This window comes from Gigantopelta aegis, chromosome 8 (assembly GCF_016097555.1).
Source record: "Gigantopelta aegis isolate Gae_Host chromosome 8, Gae_host_genome, whole genome shotgun sequence".
Lineage (NCBI taxonomy): Eukaryota > Metazoa > Mollusca > Gastropoda > Neomphalida > Peltospiridae > Gigantopelta > Gigantopelta aegis.
This window is the reverse complement of record NC_054706.1, coordinates 32,605,349-32,612,680: the sequence shown is the minus strand read 5'-3', so window position 1 is coordinate 32,612,680 and position 7,332 is coordinate 32,605,349.

Below are 7,332 nucleotides of genomic sequence, written 5' to 3'. Positions count from 1 at the left end.
CTAAAATAATCGCTCGCATCGCTAGCGTCATTCGCAGACGGTTAGGATACAGCTTAAAGGGACATTCCTGAGTTTGCTGCAATTTTTAAAATGTTATCGACTAACAGAGACATTTTAACGATTGTAATGATATATATTTCTGCATAAAATATTAGTGGCTGTATATTAAACGTGTTCATGATCGTTCTAATATTTGTACTAGGTTAAATTTCATTTTATTTCCTAATAAATATTTTTTCGTACGTACGAAATTATTTGAAGACAAAATCCAGTTTGAGCTTCTTACAAATATTAAGACGACCAGAAACACATTGAATATACAGACACTGATATTCTAAACAAGAAAATATATTTAATATGTATGTTTAATCGTAGAAATATTTTATTAGTCGGAAACATCTTACAATGCAGCAAACTCGGGAATGTCCCTTTAAGACGTGGGCTATCCTGTCTATGAGATAGTGCATATTACAGATCCCTTGCTACTAGATCCCTTGCTACTAATAGAAAAGTGTAGGTCCTCTCTAAAGCTTTATCCTAACCGGAAGCGTGCGACGCGAGCGATTTTATTTTAGAAACCATTGATTTCAATTGCTGCATCCTAGCCGCACGCGTACGGCGCAACAGATTGATATAGTTGAGTGCGCGACACAATACTGATAGGAATTCTTTCTATATTTTGTCGCGAGACACGAGCGTCAAACATGTATATTAACTAATCAAACAACTTTTACTTGGCGGTTTCAACTGATGATAACAATTTTAAAAAGAAGACTGTCTGGTTAGGATAGAAATATAATCGCGTCGCTCGCATCGCTCGCGTCGCACGTGTCCGGTGGGGCTGTATCCTAACCGGACGCGTGCGATGCGAGCGAGTGATGCTTTTTTTTTTTAGAAACCATTGATTTCAGTTGCTGCATCCTAACCGCACACGTACGGCGCGACAGATTCATGTAGCCGAGCGCGCGACAAAATACTGATAAAGCTGTATCCTAACCGGCCGCGAGCGATTATTTTAGAAATCATTGATTTCAATTGCTGCATCCGAACCGCACGCGTGCGACGCGACATATAAATGCATGTACAGGAAATCGTCTGGGTTGGAGGTGTGTGTGTGTGTGGGGGGGGGGGGGGGGGGGGGGGGGGGGGGGGGGGGGGGAAGGGGGGGCTCAAATCTGTGAAAAGTGAAGCTTTTAGGACGGGTCATACTTCCCGACAAAATACACTGAAAAAACGAAATTGGTCTTGTATGTGGTAGGTGGTGGGTTGGACGGGTTCTACCCAACAACCTCGCTCTCTGCACACGGCCCTGCATATTAGCCGAAGTTATATCAGGATAAGTCAGCATATTTTATATTATATATTATATAGTCCAGTCAATCTAAAATTAAAAAAGGCCTAACTTAAAACAAATTGCAACATAATTTATTTTTGTTGTAATTTATTCTCAAAGCCATCCTAGACAACATGTACAAAAAATGTACATTGATGTAGGCGGTAGAAAGTGACTTAATTTGTATACATTAAATATGTATATTTTCAAAAGTATATATATACACACACACACACACACACACACACACACACACACACACACACACACACACATACATATATATATATATATATATATATATATATATATATGCACATGTATGTGTGCTGAAACAAGATATATTTAGTAAATGATGTTTTAATTACCTTGTATTTTGTCTGTAATAACTTACTTGATTACTTAGAACTACCTTCCTTAATTTATAATTTAAAATGTTTTTGTTTTTTTCAATATGGCTGCCAACATTCCCATTGAAATTATAGTTCCTTAACTTAAAATTCCAAAGTGATCAAATATCTTGATAATCTTGCAAGATAATTAATTTGTGTTGTATCTTACTCTCAAAGACATCCTAGACAGCATATCAAAAATGTACATTTATGTATGTTGGGGAAAGTGACTAATTTACATAAATTAAAATGGCCGCCATATGGCATATGTTATAATAGTATACACTTGTATGTGTAGCAGCATGGGCGGATCCAAGGGGGGGGGGGGGGACCAGGGGGACGCGTCCCCCCAAAAAATTGTTCAAGTGCCCTCAAAATGTCCAAGTGCCCTTTTTGTTTGTAGAATTTTTTTTTTTTTAAGTAAACAATAATTATATTGTAGATAAATGAAATCAAGATTTTCGTGTACATGCGCAAGCTTGCAGATATGTGTCTGTGTTATTGAGTCTCAATGGGGCCCCATTGAGGTTCTAACGCGAGTGACGCCAATTTACTTCATTATTGCTAGTATATTATGACGTAGAACTGTAGGAATTCATATTAATTGTAAATATCAAAACTTGTAGTAAGGTGCCCTTTTGACGAGTCAATGTGCCCTTCTTTTTTGGTCCCCCCCTAAAAATATTTCCTGGATCCGCCCATGACCAGTACATGATATATTTAGTAAATGAAGTTTTAAATGATTGTATTTTGTCCATACTAACTTACTTGATGACTTACAAAGGCCTCCATTTATTTATAATATAAGATGGTTTTCATTTTTAAAGATGGCCGCCAACATTCCCATTGATATAACTGTTCCTTAAAATTCGAAAGTGATCTGAGATTTGCAACAATTTATTTTTGTTGTAACATACTCTCAAGACCATCCATGACAACATATCAAACAGGTTATTTAATGTAAGAGGGGAAATTGGCTAATTTGCATAATTAAGTATAGCCGTCACATGGCATATGTTTCAATAGTAAACACATGTATATGTGCTGAAACGAGATATATTTGTTAAATGTTCCTTTAAATTCGTTGTATGTTATCTGTACTAACCTACATAATACTTAGAAAGGACTCCCTTAATTTATATCTTTTTTTTCAAGATTAATTTATATCATTTTTCAAGATGGCTGCGATTGAAATAAGAGTTCCTCCATAGTAATCTGAGATCTTAGTAATCTATATCATTTGTATTTTGAAAACATAATCATTAAAGTATTATGTCACATTGTAGATTAACGAGTTCCACATATAACATGGTCTTACAGTCCATCAATTAGCCTATCTTCTAATTTGTGCATCCAATTCATTTATTTCTTTCATGCAACCATCCATTGTTTGACCAATCTGAACATGACTCGTGAACAAAACGTAATAATAGATACTTCGATAGTTGTGATGGCATGCTCTCACGAATCACTGTTAAAACAGTGATGGTATCAGGTATTTGCAAAAAGTGAGCATACATTTCCACACAAGTGGCACCCAATATGAACCATCAGTTGTGATGTCAGTTGTTTTTATCTAAGCAATGAAAGGTCTGTAGAAGATGTTTATAAAACATGAAAAAGTATATACTGTCTGAATGGGATATGTAATCGAGCATTGAGTATATTGGCCACAGATCCCATTTAGTTGACGAAAATCCAAAAATGCATCCTCCATAAGGGTGTATACTACCAAATGAAATCCCATAGACGACAATAGTAACATATGTGGCTAAAACTCCTACCTGCAGCGTATCAATCGTCATAAACTCCACGGATATAAATATTACCACCCCTCACCCTTAAAGTGAATAAAAAAAAATTGGGGGTCAAGCTGCTTATTTCTTGGATAACTTGTAGCGTCTATGACTACCCTAGATCCGCACAAAATTAGAGTACTAATTGACACAGTGGTACAGTGTCATGTCAATAAAATTGCATACATTTTTTGCCTAGATGAAACTATTTTGTTTTTACAACCAACATCACAGGGACTTGTAGTGTTCACTTCTCTATCAAAAGTTCGAACTTTAACCCAGCCGGAAGTTATTTGGTTTAGTACTACCATAAGCGTGCCAAACAGGAGAGCGCGGGGGGGGGGGGGGGGGGGGGGGGGGGGAACTGCTTCATAGTACTGGAGCAAAACGATACAGATATTCGGGCAAAATGTGCTAACCTGAACATTTTACAATGTACTTCCATCATTCCCCTCAAAATTAGTTGTAATCCATGTAAATTAGCGATTCGTTTGTAACCCTATATAGCTGTTAGTCAGTAATGCTATTATGAATAAATGTTATTATCCAGATTCACCCGTACAAACATGAGAGCTTGTACGCCTATGGTATCCATCCGCACAAATAGTCTGCTGTTTGACTAATTATTTCATGGAAGACAGCTTTGTAGTAACAACTATTAGACTGAAGTTGACAGGGAATATCATGTAGTTTGCACGCGCGTGTAACTTGTCAACATTGCAGATTTGTTTGTGGTTTAGGAAACGGGGGGGGGGGGGGGGGGGGGCATGTGCCCCCCACTTTTCAGATATTTTGCTTTATATTTGCTTTATAATAGTGTAAAAGTGTGTACATATAAAAGTGTGCCCCCCACTTTTTGGCACCTTCCTACGCAAATGTATTACTTTTACTGTAAATGGGTATACTACGGCCAGGTTTAGTGGGTGTGTTTCTTTAAACCAATATACTGGGAAGAGCTGGACAACATGTGTTGTCCTTTTCAGGATACGTTTCCCCCAGGCAGGCAAAGGCGCATAACAAAACCCACGGGCCTACTGATATTAATACAAATTCTATAGCCACTAATTATATATAGAAACATAGCCTATAACGTAAATAATTGTGATCTATGCCCTGATACAGCCTCTACATGTCTACCATAAACTGATTTGAAAAATTTCAAGAGTCCTTGAATATTATAAATGATGAAACAACTTCTGTACAAGAATGATATGGTATAGTGAAACTGACATGCATTGAGCTTGCCCAAAGAAAGAAAGAAATGTTTTATTTAACGACGCACTCAACACATTTTATTTACGGTTATATGGCGTCAGACATATGGTTAAGGACCACACAGATTTGGAGAGGAAACCCGCTGTCGCCACTACATGGGCTACTCTTTCCGATTAGCAGCAAGGGATCTTTTATTTGCGCTTCCCACAGGCAGGACAGCACAAACCATGGCCTTTGTTGAACCAGTTATGGATCACTGGTCGGTGCAAGTGGTTTACACCTACCCATTGAGCCTTGCGGAGCACTCACTCAGGGTTTAGTCGATATCTGGATTAAAAATCCCATGCCTCGACTGGGATCCGAACCCAGTGCCTACCAGCCTGTAGACCGATGGACTAACCACGACGCCACCGAGGCCGGTCCACCAACATAGAAATTAAATTACATGACAGAAAAATGAACTAATTTTATAATTATTACATTTTAAGGAAGTCCTTAGTCTGAGGGGCCTCTCTGGTAGGAGGGCCCGGGGCAATTGCGCCCTTATAAATCCCGCACTGCCTATAGTCGTATTCACTGGGATATACCCTCCACATCACATTGCTAACTTTACATTTATAACTATTTAAATCTTTTTAAAAATGTATTGAAAAAACCCACAACAAAAAACCCTACCAAAGTGGAGAAATTACAGTTAACATTTCCCCACACAATCGATTATGGATTTTTATAATCGATCACCACACTGGTAGAGGGGCAGAACGTAGCCCAGTGGTAAAGCGCTCGCTTGATGTGCGGTTGGTTTGGGATCGATCCCTGTCGGTGGGCCCATTGGGCTATTTCTCGTTCCAGCCAGTGCACCACGACTGGTATATTAAAGGCCGTGGTATGTGCTATCCTGTCTGTGGGAAGTGCATATAAAAGATCCCTTGCTACATTATAAAAAATGTAGCGGGTTTCCGCTGTTGACTACGAGTCAGAATTACCAAATGTTTGACATCCAATAGCCGATGACTAATTAATAAATGTGCTGCAGTGATGTCGTTAAAGAAACAAACAAACACACCGGTAGACCCTAACCAATCAATCGATCATCAGAACATCACTAACCTATACCACTCTGAAATGTGATTGGTCAATATTTTTAATCTCTCGACCAACCAAATGTTTATGTCAGGTTTATACTAGTCAGTCTCAGATCTTCTGACGTAACACTATCCAGTATGATCCGATTCTAATCTGTAACATACTGTGTCAGAATACAAACGTAAATTGTGACATCAATATATTATATTTTTAACATATAAATAATAAATGGAACGTACAACAATTTTTTTTATATTTTTGTTTTATTAACCAATTTATATTTAACAATATTGATAAAATACACGATTATGTTTGGTTACAAAATAAGCATTATTATTCCAATAATATTACTAGTATAACAATGGTTGAAAAGTTTTAAAATTACCAATCAGTATCCACAGTTAACATTCTTTTCAACCTTTTAATGCATGAAATTCAACATTCTGTGCATAATCTCAACATTACTCTAAGTAACTGTGTGACTGTATACTAACAACCGTTTTCCTTACTATGTATTTGTTATTGAAATTTATTTACCAAAGATACATGCACATAACATGTATTTATCACATCTGCAGGCCATCAAGTGAGGCGGTGGGTAAAAACAATTGGAAAATAGGAATTTTTGTTGCCTGAAAATAGGGTTAAAATAGGAATTTTGCCCACAAAATAAGAATTTTGTATAAAAGTAAATGTCCCAAAATAGAGAATATTGCAGGGGTCAAGTGAGTGAGCCATCTCAAAAAACTAAATATGGAAATAGAAAACCATTGAAAAGATAATACAGGAAAATAAGACAATGTGTATATCATAGGAATAAAATAGGCACTTATTTTGTTTTAAGATGGCCTCCCAACACCCCTTACAGCCATCCCGATCCACCACTTTTTATTCAATGCAGTGGTTGAATTTGGTTCTTTGGAGTAAGACTTTTAAAAAGCAAAACCATGCAGTACGTATTCCTTTTATGCTATTGAATAATACAAGCTACAAGGTCAAATTTTAACTCTGAAATGACAGGGGTGTTGACTGAAAACCCCCCACAAGGCATTGCTGACCCAGTGACACCATCAAAAACAGCAGCAATGGCAGTGTGTGTGTATGTATGTGATTGAATGTGGGTATGGACACTATTTTTTTAATTAGTTTTCTCTTGGTAGATCAACTGGATAATATAGCTGGATTTAGTAGCTGTGTGCTAACTGAACTGGTAGAAATATGTCAAATAATTATGATACTGCAGGTGTGCACATTTAATAGAATACTTGTTACAGTAAGCAAAGCACAACCTGCAAATGAGCATTGAAGTCCTACTTCCTTAGACACCATGCACCAGTATATCAGAGGTAACCCTAACAGCTTCAGCCTGACTTCGTACAATATAGACGTGATGAGCATATTACCAAAAAACTGAAACATATCCCTAAATTCAGAAATTATAAATAAGAAGACTTTATATTGCATTGTGAAAATTAATAACTGGAAGCCTGTAACCATGCATCCCATCTGC